The sequence below is a fragment of the Camelus bactrianus genome, chromosome X (assembly GCF_048773025.1).
Source record: "Camelus bactrianus isolate YW-2024 breed Bactrian camel chromosome X, ASM4877302v1, whole genome shotgun sequence".
In the NCBI taxonomy this organism is placed as follows: Eukaryota; Metazoa; Chordata; class Mammalia; order Artiodactyla; family Camelidae; genus Camelus; species Camelus bactrianus.
Window position 1 is genome coordinate 99,118,374 of NC_133575.1, and position 22,878 is coordinate 99,141,251.

A 22,878-nucleotide genomic window follows, 5' to 3' on the forward strand; every position below is an offset into this window, starting at 1 on the left:
ACAAGGCCGGCTCCCAGAAGACTGTTATTTTTGGCAACTACACTGACAACTTCATATTTTGTGGCCCTGCTCTCCAATCCTTAGTTTTCTGCCCCTTACCTACTTCTTACACATGCTGTACAAATAGACAGGCTGGATTTCGTTAAACTTAAGTCTTTGCCTTAGATAAGGAGCTGCACTGGTACACTGGTGATTCAAAGAAAATCAGTTTTGGTGCATTTCTAAAGGAAAGAAAGTGCTAACTGGGGATGGACCCTGAGAAATTAACTCCCCTCCATGGGATCTCAGGACAATCCGTTTTCTATTGCAGAGTAGGGAGGTAACAACTCTTACCCCAGATTACTCTGAAACATCACAAAGCAGAGGCAATAAATCTGGGAAAGCAGGAGTCACTGAGGCAACACAGATAAGCATGTGATCTGAAATGTAAGAGACCTGGATTTGAATCCAAGCACTGCCATGTGGAAACTGATAGACCTTTGGAAGGAAATTCAACTCTTCCACGTCTATTTTCAGATCTGTAAGATGTGAATGACAATAATAATAATACGTATCTTTTTCATGGATTATTTGGAGCATAGAATAAATGAGATTAATGCAAAGAATTGAACATAATTCCTGACACTTAATAAGTACTCAACATAAGAAATCATCCTTACAATGACATGCCATAAGCCGTAGCCACGTGAGATCATCAGGTTTGTAAGGACATAGAGAAGCATCTCTGTCCTGTCTACGTTGCCTTGCTGATAGAGGAACGTGGCTAGGGATTTGTGTACTGATGTTAATTACACATAAATATCTCAGGTAGTTGTTTTTGTTATTATTGCCATCCGCTAGAGGCTCTGACTAATAATTCCTTCCCTTGTCTCCGTGCACTGCCTCTTCAATCCTCTAACGTCCATAGTGAGAGTGAGCCTCCTTGAATGGCTGGGCCTCAATTTCTCTGTGTCCAGATCAACTTTGGCTCAAATGCAAAAACTAACAGCAGGTAAAATCTAGGTAATACCAGGAAGAAAATAGAATCACCATCAAGTGGTAATATTATAACAAAGTAGACACTCTCAACCACACTTTTTAAAACACAGAGATTCACTAATTTTACTGGTATTTGTTATCTCCATTCATACACTTATCAATCCAAAACATGACCTGTAGAGCGTGTCAGGGAAATTATGCTAGTATTTTTGTTTGTTTTCCTGCATTACTGCTGGGAGTGTGACACACTTTCAGAGCTGGTAGCAATGGTACCACTTTACGTTTGTATGAAAATTGTTTTCAAAGCACTTTCACATATCACTTTTCTCATGATAACTCCAGGGGAGAGAATCTGCAGAGAAGTGACCCCCAAAAGATAGAAAGTCAAAAAATGACAGGTTAAGAGGCTGAGGCAAAGTGACAGACTGCACTAAAGAGAAAGACAAAGACAAGCAGGCAGAGGCAGAGACGTGGAGACCGAGAGAGGTCACCTGAAGTCACCAAATGTGAGGTAACAGAATTCAACAGCAGCCACAAGTGTCAACTAGGCAGGAGCCATCAAAGCAGAACGCAGGTGAAAGGAAAATGCAAAGGGGCAACAAATCAAAGACCTTCTCAATGAATAAGCCCTGAGCTCGGCCCTTAAAGAGGGCAAGGCGCTGTCACCAAGGCACTCTTCCTGGTTGTCTTACTCAAAACATCAGTGACCTCAAACGGCTAGCAGACAGGGAAAATACATGACCGAGGGAGGCCTGAAAGATAAAGCTGATTTTCTCAATTTAACTCTTTCCTCCTTCCATAAACATACAGCACAACTTTTCCCGCTGTTGTAATAAAGCCACTTTGAGGCGGGGCTGGCCACCGGACCATTTGATACAGGGCAACTTGACTGGGGGCTACTGATTTCCATCAGGCAAGAAAAATTGATCAAACTTTGCTTTTGACGATTAAAACTGCTATAATATCAAATATTGTTCTCTTAAGCCACATCTTGCCCCTGCCCTCTTTTGATAGACTCTAGTCTTCACACACAATTCCCTTCCCCCCCCATCCTCCAAACACACAGACAAGGAAAAACTCACCCATCCCTCGAACCTCACTGGCCCAGGCATTAAGCTCCACGTGGGATGCAGCCTGTCAAGCAGGACAAAAACTTCAAGTGAGGAGACTGTTGTTCCTCTGCAAATAGTCAAAGTTCACAATGGTGCATTCCAGTAAGAGTAGGTGTCAACTCTCCCACCCATCTTTTTGGCATTCTTCGTAATGCCTTTCCTTCTGGCATCAACAGTCCAGGTCTGAGATCTTAGGTACTGCTGTGGCAGAAGCTATAACGAGATTTGATGCCCTTTTTAAGGCTTAAAAGACTGTCTTTTCCTGGCGAAAGCGCTGACCTTCAGATTACTGTTAAGTACAAGAAGACACCGCTGCTACTTCATAAAACCAAGGCAGCGTGCCCACTGCCGCCCATCCTCGGTGGGTGAAGGGGTCCGCTGGCAGCAAAGTGCAACTGATGCCAAAGGAAAGTCATTAGAAACAGAAGCAGGGGGCATACAAACAGCAGCTTCCAACTGAGCTCAGCTAAGTTCCCCTCCTGATAGATGGGGCCAGGGTTCGGTGCTGGGCGCAAGGAAGGAAGTCGGTCCCTGACTTTGATAAGCCTTCTGCAGAGGTTACCATGTCACTAGAATGAAGACCTGGGGCAGGGAGTCAAAAGGACTGATAAAAGCCAGAACCGGATAGGCAGGTGGCTGTGACACTGGACCCCTGCCTGGTCTCTCCGCACCAACAGGCAATCCCTGACTGCTGTGTGGGAGGGAAATAACGCTGGTTCATGTTTTGCGGCACACTTCATGGAGGGGAAGAAGTAGCAGGGAACGGAGACACAGGGCAGCAGGTGGGAGCGGGGAGAGCGGTGCTGAGCGATCTGCATTGCGCTGCAAATGGCACAATGACCGGAAAATTGAAGTCCCTGCGGGGAAGTGGCTAAAGGGCAGTACTATTAAGTATGGATCTAGTCCACCTGGGAGACAATGACTTTGCTCTCCTCACTGCCTCAGACCTTCCCTTGGACAAGTCTGGGGCCCTAAACTCTGACCACAGCCTCAGTCCCTCATCTTGTCCAGCTGTTTTAAAAACAACATCAGAGAGCAGACATAATAGGAAGCATCTATTCGCTCCATCCCAACAGCAAGATAACCAATTCAAAGGAACAATGAAGGACAGTAGGCGAAATGTATTATGTTTGTACAAGAAGAAGAGCAAAGAGAAAATGTGCTTGAATAAAGGAGAAAGAAGACTTGCCTTGGAAAGCTTCAGATACAAGTTCCTCCCACAGGGCCCAGGGTCAGGTAGATTGCTATCTTTGATTTATTGGCTAGATGTGTACAGAGCGATGCCCACGTGGACACACAGAGACCCCCCACCTATAACGCAGCAGAGAGGGAGTCACTGATTTCTCCCACCTTGTCAGAAAGCCTCGCTGTAAGTCAAAGGAAAACTTGATGTGGTGGCTGATACGCTAACTGAAGCATGGCCGTGCGGGAAGAGGATGTGAATTTTTGAGGAGCCCAGTCTGGAGAAGCCTGGGTTCAGCTCCTGGCCATCCCCTCGTCTTCAGTCCAAGACCTTGGATGAGAAGTCTCCACCCTCTGAACCTCACATTCCCCATCGACAACACAAGATTTCTAACGATACTTATTTTGTAGAACTAGTGTTAGGGTTAAAGGAGATACTGTAGGTAAAGCTCTCAGCACAGGTCACAGCACAAAATACTGGCAGTTAACAATAACTATTGTTATTATTGCCACCACGACCGTTAACAGTTCTCTCCATGGTTACCAATAGAGTAGAGGAGAGACACTGTTAAGAGCTCAGTTTTGGCAGCAAGACTTAAGTTTCAGTATGTTCTCCACCACACCTGTCTCACAGAATTGTCAAGATTGAATAAGCAAGCATATGTGCAACACATAGAAATAATAGCGCCCGGCACAAAGGAAGTGCCATGTAAATCTGAGCTACTATTATTAGTATTTTGGTAAACATCTTGAGGGCTTGGCTTTTGGGTCCCAACAGTACCTTCAGCTCACAGCACTGTGTCAGTCTGTATTGCTAAACCTATGAGTTCCACAAAAAGCCTAAACCTAACCACTAAAGCTTCAGCCCACAAATGAAGGTTTAGAACCACATCTAGTCGTTAAGATTCTGTCAGCAGAGGCAGAGGCCAGCGTACTCCTCCAGGATCCAACCCTCTGTCGTCTCCCATTTACAAGGCACTGAGATACCATAGTTGCATCTGTCACAGTGGATTACGTTATGTCAGTAGGACAACGCAACAACAGAAACAACTGGTTGTGGCATGTAAGAAAATGACAAATAAGTCCCAGGAATTTGAAAAGACAGTTTTCTAAAGGGAAGGAAGGTGCTGAGCCAGGATGTGAGATGAAAACCACTTACAAATTGAAAGATGGAGAAAGGGTCTCTTCATTCTAAACATGGCCCTTCGCCAAGTGGGAAATCCACATAATTTATATTTACAACCTTCCTTCTGTTCTCTCAAGTGGCGACTGGATGTCTGAATCGGTGCCTGTAGTAACCCAATTAGTTCTGTCTTCCCTAGAAGGGACCCGTATTCCAGAATGTTCCCTCTCAGCACCCTCCTGTCTTACTGAAAATCCAAAATTTTATTCCTTTATTATGTGACCTGGGATATACAAGGCGGATCAGATCTTAAAGCATTACTCTTCTCAGAGGTATTTAGCAGTTTTAGCCTGGGAAAATGTCTGAGAAAAAAAAAATTCAGGGACTTTTCGACAGATAGATATGTGAAGACATTGGGCTAGTGGGGACCTTTGGAAGTGCCTACTGTATTTTTTCATTTGTTTTTTTCCAGCAAATATATATTGACACTAGGTGTTAACTCTTTCCCAGGCATAAGAACTTCAACAATAAAAAGAAAAAAAAAAAGATAAGGTCCCTGAATTTAGGAAGCTTATGTATCTAGTTAGAAACAGACAAACAAAATATATATAGATACACATATATATAATTTTAGATTATGTGAGCATTATGAAGGGAATTTATTTAGCAGAGTGATAGAATAGAGGAGAACAGGGGTGAGGGGAACTGGAAAAGCAGTTGAGGGATGATTTCTATAAAGTAATGACATTTTACCTGAGATGTGAATGGTGGGAAGAAGCCTACCAAGCAGAGATTCGGATCGTGGTAAAAACCACTTCAGCAGGGAAAACAGCAAATTCAAAGGCCATATGAGGGGAATGAATTTGGAATTATAGAGAAAAATGAAGAAAAGCAGTGTGGTGAAAGTAAAGGGAACAGGCAGCGGAGTGGCCAGACAGAAAAGCCCGGAACCAGATGATGTCATAGACCTGTAGTCCAGGAAAAGAGAATCTGGATTTAACTCTAATGGAAAGACTTTGGAGGGTTTTAAATCGAAGGATGATGTGATATGATTTATATTATTGATAAATAAAGCAAAAATAAGATAAGACAGGAGAAATAGACACAAAGCAGGTCATAGCCAAGCTTCATGAGTAAGTTGACTCACAACACATTAGTCCATGAATCTTACATTCTTCAGAAGGAAAGTGGAGAAAAGCTTCTGGGATCTGGACACCATAACTTGGAAAGAGTCATCTTTTCGTGGGCAAAGAACACTTACTTTTCCTAGAAGACAGCTTTTGAAGCTTGTTCATGAATTCCCAAAGACTCTGGGCTAACGAGAACCTTAAATGACCTAGTCTACTTTCCTTGATAATCCATGCTATATGCATGTGTAAGACAGTGTTTCTAAAGATTCTCCACATGGACAATCTGTGTAACACCTAGGTCACACTCACCTTGTGGCTCTTCTTTAAATGTAGATTCTTAGTCCCAAATGCCAAACTTACTGAATTAGACTATCAAAGAATGTAGCTCAGGAATTGGACCCATTTTCATTAAAGATTGACTATTATTTTACTATGTTGTTCAGTGAAAGCAATTAGGAAAGAGAAACAAAACAAAACAAAGCAAAACCTATTTGAAGACACTAAAAAGATACCAAGAGAAAATATGGAGGGCTAAAATCTGAAAGAAAGGAGAAGTCAAGAGAGGGGAGCCAGGAGTTTGGGGTTACTCTTCTCCTGAAGGGTTTGCCAATTATGAAACAGAAAATAGCATACTGAAGCTGAGAAGCTAAAAAGAGTGTTCTGTAATCTCACAGGGCTGAAAGGAAAAACACTGGAATTTGGGTCCTATGAAGAGGTTTTGTTAAATCTTACAGGTTGACAATTGGTATCTTCAAATGTGATGTCCTAACAGTAAGAATGAAGCAGAAATAGATGAAGTCTCGAATGGCTGAAGCCCAGATTTGAATAACTTTACCTCCTAGCCTAACTGCATACTAGACACAAAAAATAAATCCCCTCTAGAGAAAGGTAGCATCATTCAGAGTAGTGAATATCTTTATAATTATTAATATGCAATATATGATATTCAATAAAAATAACCAATCATACTAAAGGACAAGAATTACCTAAACACTAAGAAAATGAAATTGACATACACTCATAGGAGACCCAGATATTAAAAGATACACAGGAAATCAAAATAACTATGATTAATAACAGGTTTCTGGATTTAAACAACAAGATGCAGCGTTGTGATAGGAAACTGGGACTTATAAAAGAAACTGTAAATTTTTAGAAATGGAAAGCACAAATTAGTCAAATTAAAAACTCAGTCTATGGGTTGAAAAGCAAATTAGACAACCCAGAAGAAAAGATTAGTAAACTAGAAGATATCAAAGTAAGTAATATATAGATTTGACCAAACCTTGAATAGACAAAAGTTGGACAATACTGAATGGACTTAAAGAGATATTTTGTACACAGCAAAATTTCTAAAAAAAAAAAAAATGGATGACATGAGTCCCAAAAGGAGAAGAGAAGTAGAATGGGGCAGAAGTGATATTTGAATAAATAATAGCTTGTATTTTCAAAAGTGAGGAGACACATCAAGGCACAGATTTGAGAAGCCACAGGTTCCAGTTACCCAAGCAGAATAAACACAAAGAAAGCCACATTTACAAATATATCATAGTGAAGATGGTAAAAATTGACAAAGAGAAAGTCATAAAAAGGAGTTCAAAGACAACATTAAAACTGATATATATATATTGTAACTGACTATACTTCATTTAAAAAACTGATATATAGAAGATATTTTCAAAGGCAGGGAGGAAATAATTGCTAACCAACAATTATGTCACTGTATTTATCATTCAAAAATAACGACAGAATAGAACAATACAGGAAGGGGAGAAAAGAGTAACTTTATAGTAGAGAAACTTGGCAAATGCTACTTTAGTGAGATGGATCACAATAAATGTCAACAGTGATAAGTCATTTTACTGTGTTTTTTTACCCTAACCCCATCACCTTAGTCTAATGATGAGGAAAATGTCAGAGAAGTCCCAAACAAGGGACAGTCTACAAAATACATTGTCAGTATGGTTCAAAACTATCAATGTCATTAAAAATTTTTTTTTAAAAAAGCAGGGAAAGGATCCAGGTACAAGGGAAAAACTAAAAACTGAGGGGGGGAAGAAGGAAATCTGATAACATACTGGCTTTAACAATAATATAGCAATATTGGTTCATTAATTGCAACAAATGTGTCATACTAATGTAAGATGTTAATAATAGTGGAAAACAGATACAAGTGTATATGGGGATTTTCTATCGTATCTTAATGATTTTTCTGTAATCTAAAACTCTTCCAAAATGAAAGAAAATAATAAAGAAAAAAGACGATGGAATAAACATTTTAATGCTAACAATTTGACAGAAATAATCATCAACAGACCCACATTAATGGAGATGAAGTTAAGGGTGAAGAGCAAAGAAAAGATTAAATATATGGGTAAATCCAAGTAAGTATTCACTATGCAAAGCAATAATAATACTAACTCCTTCTGGGGTTTAAAATATATATGATATTAAAATATGCAATGATAGTAACCCAAAGAGGGGGGTGGTAGATAGAGTTAAAGTATCCTCAGGGCAATGCTTTGTCTATGAAGTCAGAAAAATGTTAACTAATTTAACCTTTAATAAGTCAAAGGAGCATGTTATAATTTCTATCATAATCACCAAAAGAATAAGATAAAATATATATCAAATAAACGAATAGAAGGGAAGAATAGTCAAAATATACTTAATGCAAACAAGGGAATAAATGAGAGGTAAGGGAACATATAATAGATGGGACAGATGACAGATAAAAACAACTAGTTAGAAGGTACAGACAACCCTCCACATTCACAGATGCAGAACCCACAAACACGAATGGCCAATTGTACTATGATGTTTTGTATAACGTACTTGAGCATCTGCAGGTTTTGGTGTCCACAAGGGTTCTGGAACCAATCCCCTGCAGTTACTGAGGGATGACTTTATACTTAAAGCTAAACAGATCAATAATTTCACTAAATACATCTGGCAAAAATGCTCCAATAAAAATATATAGATTATCAAACTTGATTAAAAATAACTATATGCCACTTACAAGAGATTTACCTGTAAAGACACAGAAAGGCTGAAACGTAAAGTACAGAATACCTGAAACAAAAGAATGGAAAAGATACATCATGCTTCCATTAGAAAAGGAGAGCTGGTGTACTTCTAGTAAAACAGAAAATGTAGACGTTAATATAATATGCATGACTGATGACAGCGACCAATTTTGATGAAACATTCTATCAAGATATAATAATTTGTAATTTAAATGCTTCTAAGAATATGGCATTGAAGTATTTGGAAAAAAATTTAAAAACTACAAAAAGAAATAGAAATCAAGTTAGATTTATACCAGGAGTGCAAGGCTAGTTTAACTTGCAAAACCAAATCATTGCTATTCAATACATGAACAAAATCAAGTAAAAATACCTCAATGAAGCAGACAAAGCATTTAGTAAAATTCAGAATACAGTCATGATTTTTAAAAGTAACTCTTATCAATCTAATAATTAAAAGGAACACCTTTAGTGTAACAAAAGACTTAACATAGATCTCACAGCAAACACAATACTTTAAGGTGAAATGCTGAAAGCTTTTTTCCCTGAGATTAGGGGTAAGACAAGAATGTTCCCTCTACCTGCTAGTATTCAGCACTGTACTCAAGATACTTACTGGAGCGAAGAGGTCAAGGAAAAAACTGTAATTTTAAGGATTGTAAAGGAAGAAATAAATTCCTCTATATTTTCCGATAACAGAATTGTACACATAGAAAATATAAAGGAACCTAAAAGTAAACTATAATGATTAATAATTAGCACCATGACCAGAATCATAGTCTATATACAAGATGGATTTTTATATAGTATCAACAAATAATGTGAATATATATATTTAAAGATACCATTTACAAGAGCAACCAAAAAAAAAAAAAAAAGCCAAACACCTAGAAGTAAATCTAATAAAAGATATGCTTTGTACAGAAAAATGGTAAGGCATTATTGGTAGAAAGAAGACTGAAATAAATGGAAAAATACACTAAGTTCGTGGATTGGGACACTCAGTATTTTAAAAACGTTCATTCTCCCAAATCTACCTACAGATTTATTACAATTCCAGTTAAAACCCTATAGTTTTAGTGGAAATTAGCAACATAATTCTAACATATAAATGTAAATACAGCCAAGAATAGTCAAGGCAATCTTTAAAAGGAAAACAGTGTTGGAGAACTTATACTACCAGGTACCCAGTGCTTATTATGAAGCTACAATAATTAAGGTGGTAGAGTGTTAGTACAAAAAGATCAATAGAACATAACATGGAGTCCTGATATAGATCAACACATCTACGGATACTTGATCAATGACGAATGTGGCACTGGAAAGCAGTGGGAAAAGAAAGTGTTGGATTACTTAGCTATCAACAGGGAAAAAGTGAAATTTGACCCTTACTACACACCATATACAAAAATGATTTTAAGACAGATTATAGTTCAACATGTGAAAGATGAAACAAAAATTCCAAAAATAACAAGGGGGAACACTTTTAAGAATTTTGAGTAAGAAAAGACTTCTAACTTGAAGGAAAATACAATGAATAGGTGTTTATTAAAATTAGTAGCTTCTCTTTAGGAGGACACCATTAAGAAAGAGAACATGCAAGCCACCAAATGGCTTTTGCAACATATAACTGACAAAGGGAGTATATCCAGAATTAAAAATATTATCAATACAATGTTGAACGAAATATTCCATAGAGTACAGACTATATAACTTACATTATATAAATTGAAAATAGGCAGTTAACTTAATCTATTGGAGACAGCAATCAGGATGGTAGTTACCTCTGGGGAGATGGGTGGGATAATGAATATCAGGAGTAAAGGAAGTTTCTGGGACCTTGTAACACTATCTGTATTCACCTGTGTAATGGTGTTAACAGGCATTCTCACTTTGTGCTCACTGACTATCATTGTTCCTGTCTGGGTCAGGCAATCACTTCATATCACATTGGACCTTCTACAACCTTCTTGGTGACTCAGTGCCCTCACCATCATGGCCATCTCTCCATTACAAGTTTAATATGATGATCAGCACAAAGCTTAGCATTTAAAGAGGGACTGACTTTTTTTTATTGACCTGAGTGAGAGGAAGAAAGTAATAGAACAAATTAAGAAAAAATGTAGCTATGTATGAAGGACAAAATGCATCCATCAATGCAAGACTATTTGAGAACACATTATCAAAAAGCACAGAAATCGAAACATGGAAGACCAGTAGCCATTGCATAAAGTCTGGCCAGAGTGATTATAATCACTGAAGGAGTTTGTTAAGTACAGATTCACAGGCCTTCCACCTGGAGAGTTTCCATTTTAAAAGTACCATAGGAGAGTCTGCCGCAGGTGGAGAAACACTGATGACACTCAACACCCTACCTTCCCTGAGAGTGACTATTATTGTGCTATATATATTAACTGCAGGCCTAATTTTTTAAAATTTATTTTCAAGGTAGAGAAAATCTATAAAATTTACTAGGTATCATAATAATTCCTATTTTCTGAAAACTTGAACTTGGATTTGATTATTTTGCAATAGAATACCATTGTAACACACACTAAGGGAACCAGCTATTTAAAGGAAACCCATGGTGAGTCCTTCTGTAAAGTGAAAAATTATCCCTTGATTTGTTTGTTGCATAAATCCTGATTCTCCTATGTGAGTTTACCTGCTGGGAAGAAATGTTCTCCCCACTGTCTAGGTCCTCTTGGCTAGCTTTCTGCTCAATATGTGACCTTATCACAATTCTGTGATTTACTAGGAACTATTTAGAGAAAACAGAGTGGCATGTTAACTAGAGTGACTGGATTAAAGGACTGCCAGGAGTCAGTAAGACAAAAAGATAAAAGGAGCTTAGCCCTCTGTACGGAAGGAAAACAAAATAAAAGGAAGGATGTTAAAACCAAGAGAAAACTTCTATACCTGTGAAGGGATGTGGCTCTGAGGCTCAGGAGACCTAGGCTTGACAGCTTGTTTTTTTTGCAAACTGTACAAGGAATGAGGGCACAAGACAGTCACGAGTTCCTTCAATAGCAAGGTAAGCTTAGGGACATGTCTCACTGGATATAAGTTATGACCATGGAGGAACTAGAAAGTGAAGACTAGTTAGAGAACCAAGAAGGGAAGGATGGAGGTCACAAAGAGTTCCGATTTGGAGGATATTTCAAGTCCATAGTACCAAGGTTGTTTGTATATTTGTTTCTCTTAAATACTCCGTGCCCTGTGATAGCCTCAGACGTACAACAGATTTGTTAAACTTAATGAAAGTAGTCAAAAAGGGTGGTATCAAAACCACCTACTGGGGACAGAATGCATATTGTATCTTGAGGTCATAGCCCAAAAGGAAGCCATGATGATTAAGTCATAGCACCAAGGACAAGAGGGGACTTTTAAAATCATGCAGTCTACATAATAAGAAGCCAACACTTTGGCAAGGAAGATCTAAATGTCTGTCATGAAACTTGTGACACTGGGGTATAAGCACAATACATGAGATGACATAGAAAAGATTTCAACAATAACGTGCAGCATATAGAGAATGTATAAAATTGTCAGTTCCCTTCCTCTTAATTCCCTACCAATCTCAACTGATTTTCAACAGCCAGGATGCCTTTTTTTTTCTCCCCCCTGGGAAAATAGTTTATTAAAATTCAGCAAGTGAGAAGTTCACAACAGACATGAATTTGCCAGATACATTTACTTTGTAATAATTTTAATATTCCATTGAAACTGGCTAGTCAGAAAGAGAGAGAGAGAGAGACAGAACATGAATGGGAAAGAAAGAGTACTGTGGTGTTTTTTACTATATAAATTACTGTTATAGAATAGGTTGATAATCCAATTTCATGATTATTCATTATGAGTTTTAAATTTAATTTGGTACTCCAAGCAATTGTACACATTCCCTCTCAATTCTAAAAACAAATAGATTAAAAAAAACAATGAGGAATATTATTGTTCTTTGCCCTTTTTAGAATATGAAAATTAAGGCTCAGAATGTAGAAATGACTTGCCCATTTTATATGACTATTAAGCAGTCATAGCTTTCAAAACAAACTACTCTTTACTCCTCTGACAACTGCTTTTCTAACCACCGCTCTTATCTCCTATCATCTTAATACAGGAAAAATGGATCATGATATTCAGAAGTCCAGAATCTGTCCTTTGAAACAGAAGTTCTTTTAGCATTTGATGGTCACTGGAGCAGACATAACCATTTGCAGTTGGCCCCTGTTGCCTTCCCTCAGTCTGTCAGGAAGACAATGGACAGTATGGAGACTAGTGGCCAGAGAGAGCATGGAAACTGGTGGCTGGCTCCACAAGTAAGGATGGCAAGGGAACCCGAACACTTATGATGTCTGTTGGCAACTCCCGTGGGACTGTAGGCAAGGTGTCCCTGGATCCTGCGGGTGTATGACCAGGGGGGCCAGGCGCTGTCCCTGAATTCATGCTGGGTGACCTGACCGGCGATGCCGTCTCCAACCACCGCTGCCAGGCCCTGCGGGGCGGCTGCCAGACGCTGCTGGCCTGGGGCCAGCACTGGGAGTCCTTCCTGCACTTGGAGGCCACCGGACTGCCCTTCAGGCCCTGGACCACCATGGAGGAGGGCATCCAGCTGGTGAGGGGGCCGCGCCTGCTGGACTGGATCCAGGATGCCTTTTTTAAAATAGGGAATACAATACTATGGTGGGCCATGGTCTACTTTGGCAAAAATTTAACAAGTTATTTCTGCAAACCTAATATCTGCCCAGAACCATGGAGGACACAAAGATAAACACAACACAACTTCTACCTTAAAGGAGATAATTATTCATAAATCAAACAAGATGTGCAGAAATGACCTCAATTCGAGGAAGAAGCCAAAATGTGATAGATTTCTATTAAATTCCAGGAAACCCAGCGGTTATTTTTAATTACTCACAAGAGTTCATCAGAAGAAGTGTCTAATTAATAGGATTTTATTTCTTCTTAATTGCTAGCAGCATATCAAACCAATCCATCTGAGAGACAGCTAGGGTCCTGAATCACATCGGCGAGCACACTCAAGATCAGCGGAGTACAGGAAGCAAAGAAAGAAAAGTTCAGGATGACAGCAAATAGTAAAGTCATCCTAAACTCAAGTGCCAAATGGTTCATCACTCACATCTGGGGGAAAATAAAGATGAGGAACTAAGAGCTGGGTTTATCAAGTCCACCTCTATCTGGAATTGCCCCTTTGGCACGTTGTCCTGCCCCAGGCAGACGCACAGTCCAACAGAACTCCACAGTCAGCCATAAACAGAAAGGGCTACATTTCCCTGAAACGCCCTCCTGCCCCCAGAGTCAATCTATCAAGAATTTAGCCTCTGCCTCCTTTGGAATACATTTCTCTATCTCGAATTCACACTATCTTTGTGAGTTAACAGTTGAAACTTATTAAAGCAGGGCTCTTCCAAAATTTACTTTAGAAATGGAACTTTTTTTTTTACCCTAAATGGTCAAGAAACCAAATATATCAAAGAAATCAAAGTGAAGCTGGTGTGCTTGAAGCAGGGCTGTGGACATGCGGGGCCTGCTGCCCATGCCCCCGTCTTCTCTCCCGTCCCTCAGCGGCTCCTGGGGGCGCTTTGCAGCACCACTAAGAAAAAGGAAGCCTTTGAACTATTATTATATCAGTGTCAAAACGTTATTTTAGTAACTGGGCAGCCTCCTTTAGAAAAGGAATGATAATATTTTTAACAAAATATCTTGATAATTAGGTATAAAAGGTGAGATCAGGAGGGCCTGGATTGGGAAGAACACATATAAAAGTAGAGCAAATTAAACCTCCCCACAGAAGAATTAACTAAGCCTTTGTTGTGAGGGGAGAGGAAAAAGCATATTTGTGATACAATGGGATATTTATGATGCTGCGAAATTGCCACAAATACAAAAGCTCACCCAGATGGTCCCTGACTTTCCATGGTTTGACTTGATTTTTCAGCTTTCCAATGGTGTGAAAGCAACACACGTTCAGTAAAAGTCATAATTCTGAATTTTCATCCTTTTCCAGGCTAGCCACATGCAGTAAGGTCTTCTCTGTAGACGCTGGGCAGCTCTGGCGAGCCACGGAAACCAGTCAGCCACGTGACCACGAGAGTAAACAACCACTAGAATTCCAATTCTGTGCTCGTACCGCCACTCTATCTTCACTTTCAGTGAATAACATGAGATAGTCAACACTTTATCATAAAATAGGCTTTGTGTAAGATGATTTTGCCCAACTTTAGGCTAATGTACGTGTTCTGGGCATGTTTAAGGTGGGCAAGGCTAAACTTTGATGGTGGGTAGGTTAGATGTATTAAGTGCATTTTCGACTTATGACACTTTCAACTTACAGTGGGTTTATCAGGACGTAGCCCCACTGTAAGCCAAGGAAGATATGTGCCAGTGGGTATTTGTTGTGCAAATCAAAGAAATACAACTGAGCTCCCAATTCTGGATTGGCATGAGACGAAGGAAAGAGAAAGAAAAGGGAAGAAATGGACCAGTTAAGAACGAGAACTCAATGGAAAAGAAAACTCTGAACCAGAAGTTACAATAAAATGTGATTCCTTTTCATTGATACCAAAAAAAAAAAAAAACTGGGCAGGCAATGAACATCCCACAAAATGTAGGATAACGCCCTGATGTAATTTTATCTAAATTTCAAAGAGCACGACTTAGATTAAGGTCCAAAAACCTATTTAGCACATGAAGAGACTGTGACATATCTGTGTCTGAGGTTGGAATGAAAAACTAACTTAAAAGATTATTTTCTTCTCCCTAATTCTCCTTCCAAGTTATCAGTCTTTACAACGAGAGAGAGACAGACAGACAGACAGACTATGGGGACTTTAACACTCCCAGAACAGAGAGAAAAGGGTGAAGCAGAAGTAAGAGTAGGGAAGGAGAAAAGGTAGGAATAAAAATAAAAAAAAAAGGAAGTATGGCATAAAGTAAGACAAGTACAAGACTAGAAAAAAGGAGAAAAAGTAAGGTGAGGATAAATTTTCTAGCCAAGTTGGGAAAGCTCCTTCCAAAACTCAGATGACTGTGGCCCACACGTGCACTTGGTTATATGCCCTAGTTGTTTTTATCTCCAGAAGCCAACTATCATCTCCAGAATTTCGAAAGTTCTACGGAAATTTCTTCAATTTCTCATGGCTCCTACAAACCATATTGCAGCACTCTGCACAAATGATGCCCAGGAAATGTTGTTTAAATGAAAAAAAAAACTCACTCCTTGGTTCCCCGATCTCTGTGTCCAGGTACATGTCTTTACACCCTCCAAGACTAACGAACTACCTATAAATCCGTCAGCACGTCATGCTATTTCAAATCCCCATGACGTTGCACATTTTAGGTTTTGCTGCCAGAAACGTCCTTCCTCACTTTGTCTATCTGCCAAATTCCTAAATTCTCACCTTATGCCCACTTCTATTATTTTGTACATCATCCAACACATCCATTATCTGTATGTTTGCTTCACACACTGAACTGTGAGATTTAGGAAAATAGGTCCTATGTCTCTCTTAGCCAGTGTGATATTCCCAACACTTCACTTCGTTCATTCAGTCAAAAAGTATTTGTTATTTATCTATGCCTAACGTCTCAGTCAATTTGTGAACATGACAACAATGACAGTATTATTGACACAAAGAGATGACTAGAACATAGCACAGACCCTCACACGTGCCAGGTGTTCAGGAAATATTGATTAAATCGATTTAACACGGCAATTGTAAAAACACTGCCAATCTCTGTCTATAACTCGAATGTCTTACGTGTAAAAGACCAGCAAGTATAAAGATTTTGGAATCGCCTTTAAGGAAAGACATTACTATTCCTGGAGCTTTCTTCCTTCCTTAGAGAAAGATTATTTTCTGTTTCTGCATTTAGCATTAAAAAGCCTTGTATTACTGTCCATGTACAACTCGGGCGAGTGAAGTGGTTTAAAAAGAAGCGGCAATGGAACCAGACAAACCTGGGCCTGATTTCTCACTGTGACTTAGTACTTGTGAGATCTTGAGCAAGTTACCTGATCTCTGAGTCTCAATTTCATCACCTATAAAATGTGGAGAAAAAGAATTACCGATTACACACGTGCAATATGTAGCAAGGAACTGGGCAAATAATAAGTGATCAATTAGCATTAGCCAACAATATTGAAAAGTATAATCAAGATTCAGTGTTTATCCCAGAAAAAAAAAAGCCACAGGACCTGAATGAAGCACAGTGAGAGCTGAAATGGAGCACTTTCAACCAGGGCCCGGGACCCGGGCAACGACTTGCCGGAGCCTCCGGGACACGGTTCTGTATCACCAGGCCTACCTCTACATTCAATACAAAATATCCCACAGGCCACAGTCAAACGAGGCAACTTATTGTCTGGAGTTGGTCTCCCAGTGAAGCAGCAGCTTCTCTCCGCCATTAAAAAATAAATCTTGCTCTATTTTGAGTATCTGTGTTTCATAAAATATCTTCTGATACAAAATGTATGTGGGACCTTTAAAAAATCAGACGATGAGGAGAAATAATGCTCGAATTACAAGCAGGGAGAGAAATTGCATGCAGATGGCCTGGCAAATGGGGAGAGGGGTGCTTAGCAGCCTGGAGTGACTTGGAAGCCGGCAGGCAAAGAAAGGGCTAATTGGAAAAGGGCCATTTCAAGGATTCACTCTGCTGACATGAAGCCTCAAAACATGCCATCCATCTCATTTTCTTTCTTTCTTCTCATTCCATTCACGTGGATGTTACAGGTTAGAACAGACTTTAGGCTCTAGGTCAGGAGTTGGGAAACTTGATCAGTAGCAAGCTAGATTGAAAATTCTTTGCAGACCACAGGGTCTCCATATCACCTACTCAACTCTGCTGGTGTCACACATAAAAAGCCACAGGTAACAGGAAATGGAGGGTGATGACTGCGCTCCAATACAGCTTTCTTTACAAAATCCGCCTACGGGCTAGATTCGAACCACAGGTCAAAGTTTGACCACCTCTGCTTTAGAAGCCAAGAAAAGCAGCACAGGAAGAATATTTCTGGGAAATGGGGACAACATGGGCAAAGCCAAGATCATGAGGTTCTGGCCTCTGGTTACCTCTATGACCTTGGATAAAGTACACCATCTGTTTACGGCTCAGTTTCCTTATCTGCGAAATGAAATCATCTCTATGACCCTTTCCGTTGTCAAAATTATGACTTTTCTGTCACAGTAGTGACTGTCAAATATGTTGCAGCCTTGATTAGATTTTTTTGTTTAACAGAGTCTAATACAGAAGCCCCAAATGCAAAACAGATGAAAATGGAGTTAGTCTATGGTTAGTCTATTTGAAGCTGTGGAAGGAAACCTGAAGTTCAACTTTTTCTATTATCAGTGCAAATTACTGACCATTCTCAAACTCTTGATTCTCATCCATAGTTTTAAAAATTCCCTGTCACAATAAGGGGTTTAGTGATGTTCACAGCTTCATTATAAAAAGTATTCCATCTCCTAATCCTTTATAGGCTATGAATATCTTTCAAATATATTTCCTCTAAACCAAAACTTTTGAAGCTAGTCTATCTTCACAGAAAGGAATAACTTTGGACATTTCAGGAAATGTGGCAAAGGAAAGAGGGGGTTTATTTCAACAAGTATGCATGGATACACTTCACCTTATTGTCTCAAAAGACCTTCAGAGCAGAAGAGACTGGTAACATTCTCTCCAATATGTGAGCTACTTTGGCAACATCAGTCAGAATTTTTAATGAATGTGACACTTAACATGACTAAGTAATCACTGTGTTGGCTTGCCTGGAGTAAGTTTTATCACAGAAGCCCACCATGCATTTCTGCAGTCTGCAATTAACACATTGCAAGTTGAGCTTTCCTGTAGCATCGAGGATGGGTTGAGGTCTGTCGACACCCTATATGATGTTTTAGCTTGTCAGCTTGTGTGTGCCTAAGAGAAAAAAGACGAGAGGGAAGGATGGAAGGAGAAAGAGAGGAAGGGGAGAAAGAAGAAAAGAGAGAGGGAAAGTGAGCAATTTCATTTATTTAGAAAATGGAGGAAGAGGAGAAGAGGGGGGAATGAATTCAGGACTGGACTGAATAATAACTGCTTCTGCAAAACCATTGGTGTTAAATGCAGCAAAATCGGATCTAAACTGGGATTTTAAAAACCTACTATTATCTCATCTGTTATTCTGAAAACCCTCAAAAAGCTGATAATATCGTGGCTAGCTGGCATCTAGAGGGCAATTTTCTTGAAGCCAGCTGGTTTCTCCTAACAGCACCTGCAAAATTAAACTAACTAAAAGACTGCCTCAAATTATTAGCACTGCCCACAGGGACGCAAGCAGTTGTGTAGGATGATTTCAATGACCAAAATAAAGGGAGAATATGATCAAACCATCTCACTTCATTTAATTTCACCATTCATAATGGTCACTAAAGGCCAAATGAAAGGTTCCATGATTTAGTGACTATTTCTATCCCTTCTGAGATCTTACTGTCAGAAGCAGATTATGCTGCACCATACTGGCTGTGCAGGGAAAAGCAGAATACAGAAACTGAGTATGCAGAGTGACTTGAAACCAACGACAACAAAAAGGAAATTACTGGAATGGTGTATCATGAAATGGAGAGAAGAAACAAAGAACTGTAACCAAAAGGGGCAGGAAGCAAGTTAGTTTCAGGGATGAAGGTAACAGAAGCTAACCAACAGTCTTCTCACAGCGGGCCAGTGGATGCCAGAGAGGTGACTGGCTGCCGTCTTCTTTTATGTCATGTTGCTGCTCATATGTGAAATGAAATGCTATGCTAACACAGCTTCAAACCTTTGTCACTGAACCTGATGATCACTTATAAACCCCTCCAGTACAGAAATGAGTCACTGGAAAGCTCTTTGGAATGGATTTTCTGCTTCTATCCTTGTGCTCATGGGAACAAGAAAGTCCCAGGACTGGGGAGGTGGGGGGAGGGAAGGAGAGAGACAGGGGTAGATATTTAGCTTGGGCTTGAAGCTCACCCATTGGATAGAATAAGCCAGGGTATCTTAACTATTAGTCACACCACCATTGCACAGGGAGGAGAAAAAGCCCATACCCTTGCAGGAAACTGAGAGCGCGTTTCCAAAGAGGAGAAAATGAATAGAGGGGGCAGTAATATAAAATTAATATTAAAATGAAAATATATACATAAACAGACACATGAAAAACCTTCTAAGTTACTAAGAACAACTTCAGTGACTAAGAACTTGCTGTTTCTTGAAGTAGTATCTTGTCAGGTTCTGAGTCTTAAAACTTCTTCCTGATCTTGTCCTGATTTGTCTCATTATAGCTTTAGCCCACTGGCCTACTTGCATCCTTTCATCACTACCCAGGATAAATCTTCATCTTCTGCCTCAGTCCTTCAGGTATTTGGGTCAGCTTTCCTCTCCCTTTTCTCCAACCTTTTTCTTTTCTGGGCTTTCTTCAGTCATGGCTCACAGACCTTAGAATTGCTCTCACTTCGCTTATAATCCATGTTTTCCTAGATCCTGGAATGCCTAACTCACTGTTCAGATTTCAGTTAAAATGTCATCTTCTCATAGAGATTATCTGAGCACTCCATCTAAAGTAGCACCTTCTGAGTTACATTTTGCGATTTAAACAAATTTAAATATGTATGTATAACAAAATGAAATACACAACATGGAGGTAAGATATAAAGATACAAAATGAAATGAAAATGCATGTCACCATCATTTGCTTTAAGATAAAGGATATTGCCAATAATATCGAAGCTCTTGCGGACCCAACCTTCTCCTGCACTGACGTAACCACTTTCCTAAACCATATTGATTGCATATTTTTACTTTGCTTTATGGTTTTACTAAATTCATATGAGGCCCTAAAATATACACTCCTAGTCTCACATGTTTTAATTCATATAAATGGAATCATAGAATATACATTTTATATGACTTGTTTTTTACTATCCATCATATCAGTGAGAATCATTCGCACTGATATATGCAGTCATCGTTGATTCTTTCCCACAACTGTATAGTCTTTCCTTCAATGAACATAACATGTTTTACTTACCATTCTGCTGCTAATGGATATTTGTTTCCATATGTTTGCTATTAAAAATAATGCTGTTGCACACAGGACTTTTAAGGCAATGAAAGTATTCTGTATAATCCTATAATGGTGGCTACATGTCATGATACATTTCTCAAAACACATAGAATGTACAATACCAAGAGTGGACTCTAATACAAACTATGGAATTTGGGTGATAATGATGTCTCAATGTAGGTTTATCGACTGTAACAAATGGACCACTCGGTGGGGGATGTTGTTAGTGGAGGAGGCTGTGTGTATGTGTTCGGAGGCAGGGGATATACGGGAACGCTTGTACTTTCTGCTCAGTTTTGCTGTGAGTCTAAAACTGCTCTGAAAAACAGTCTATTATCAAGTAATGCTCTTATGAACACCTATGCATTCATTCAACAAAGAGTTATTGAGCACTTACTATGATGTAGGAGCTAATCTAGGTCCATGGATTCCAGTAGTCAAACAGCAGTCAAAATTGTCTGGCCTCATGGAGTTTATACTGCAATGGGGGAAGACAGAAAATAAACAGGTCAGTAAAATATTCAGGATATTAGATGATGCTAAATGCTATGGATAAAAATTAGAGCAGTAAAAGAGGTTAAGGAGTGTTGGAAGGGTGTATTTTCAGGTTCAATGAAAAGGAGATATTTGAGTAAAGTTCTAAAGTAGGTGAGGGAGCAAGCCATTCTCTTCTGGGTAAAGAGTGTGCTAAGTTAGAGGCATTTTTGAAGTGTGAAGCAAACACCAAGGACTGTTATGAGGTTGATGCGCTAAGCGAGGAATGGAGTAAAAGGGCATGGGATCAGATGGGCGTTTAGAAGGTGAGGTGGCACAAATTCTATAGAGCCCTTTAAGCTACTGTTAGCCTTTGGACTTTTATTCAAGGAGATATGAAAAACTACTGAAGATGGATCTCTAGAGTAGTGAGTGGTAAAATTTCTAAGGCATAGTGTAGGTGTATCTTTAACTTGCTAATAAATGGCAAACTATTTTCAAATATAACCACAAAAATACACTTCCACTAGCAGTCTATGAAGAATCCTCACAGTTCCACGCTTCACCAACATTTGATATTGTAAGGCTTTGAAAATTTTGCAAATCTGATGGATTTAAAATATCTCACTGAAGTCATAATTTTTATTTCCATGATGACATAGATGGAACTTTTATTCATTTTTTCCCATACAATAATTTTATTCTAATTTTTCACTTCCATCAATGTACTTACTTTTCACCAAAACCAAAGCTAATTTTTGAATGTTATATTTACTTCCATTTAAGCTGTTTAAAATAATTTTTTTAAACCTGAGCATGATGATGTCAGTAGAAATTTTATACTAAAACTAAGCTTTTCATTTCTTTATTTCCATAAAGTAATCACTGTCAGCATTTATAAGACTATTTAAAATTGAGGGATAATTTAAATGCAGTTGAAATGCACAGACCTTAAGTCGTTTTTGGCAAATACATACAGCTTGTGTATCCCAGATCACTATCCAAATAGAAAACATTCCATTGCCTCATAAACTTCCCTTTTGTCCCTTCTTAGACCCACCACAATCCCCTCTATGTGAGTTCTATCACAGTAGAAGTTTTGCCTACAGCAGAACTTAATATAAATATGAGCATACACCATACATGATCTTTTTACCCAACGAGTTTTTCAGATTCATCCAGAGTGTTGCATACATCAGTACTACTTTCGTTTTAAATGGTAATATTCCATTGTGTAAATACACATTTTGTCCATTCTCCTACTGATGGACATCTGAGTCACTTTTAGATTGATATTTTTATTCATTAATCTGTGGTGAACATTCTTGAACTATGTTTATTGTGCACAGTGTTTTCATATCTCCTGGATGAATACCTAGGAGTGTAACTGCTAGATCATAAGAGTAGAATCTTGTCGATTTTCTTACGTGGTTTTATCATTTTACATTCCTACCACCAATGTATGAGCTCCAGTTGCTCCAAAACCTTGAAAACATTTTATGCTGTCAGTCTTCTTTACTTTAGCCATTTTAGTGGGTGGTATCTCATTGTGAAATGGTATCTCATTGTAGTCTATACATATTTTTTATTGAACATTTATGTTTTCTATTCTGAAAAATGTCTCTCCAAGCCCATATTTCTGTTTTTATTTGCCTGTTTTATGAAGGGGAGATAATTAGGTTTATTTACTTATTTATACTTGGAGGAGGTACTGCAGATTGAACCCAGGACCCCGAGCATGCTAAGCATGCAC

The 22,878-nt window shown here is 38.9% G+C and overlaps 1 long non-coding RNA gene across 1 annotated transcript in view; it reads right to left on the minus strand.

The window, feature by feature from the left end:
- Positions 1-22,878, minus strand: part of LOC141576222 (uncharacterized) — a 541,790-nt gene that overhangs the window by 244,913 nt on the left and 273,999 nt on the right. Inside the window, exon 2 of the long non-coding RNA XR_012504513.1 lies at positions 21,049-21,129. This is a non-coding gene — a long non-coding RNA (uncharacterized LOC141576222). The remainder of the gene's footprint in view (positions 1-21,048; positions 21,130-22,878) is intronic.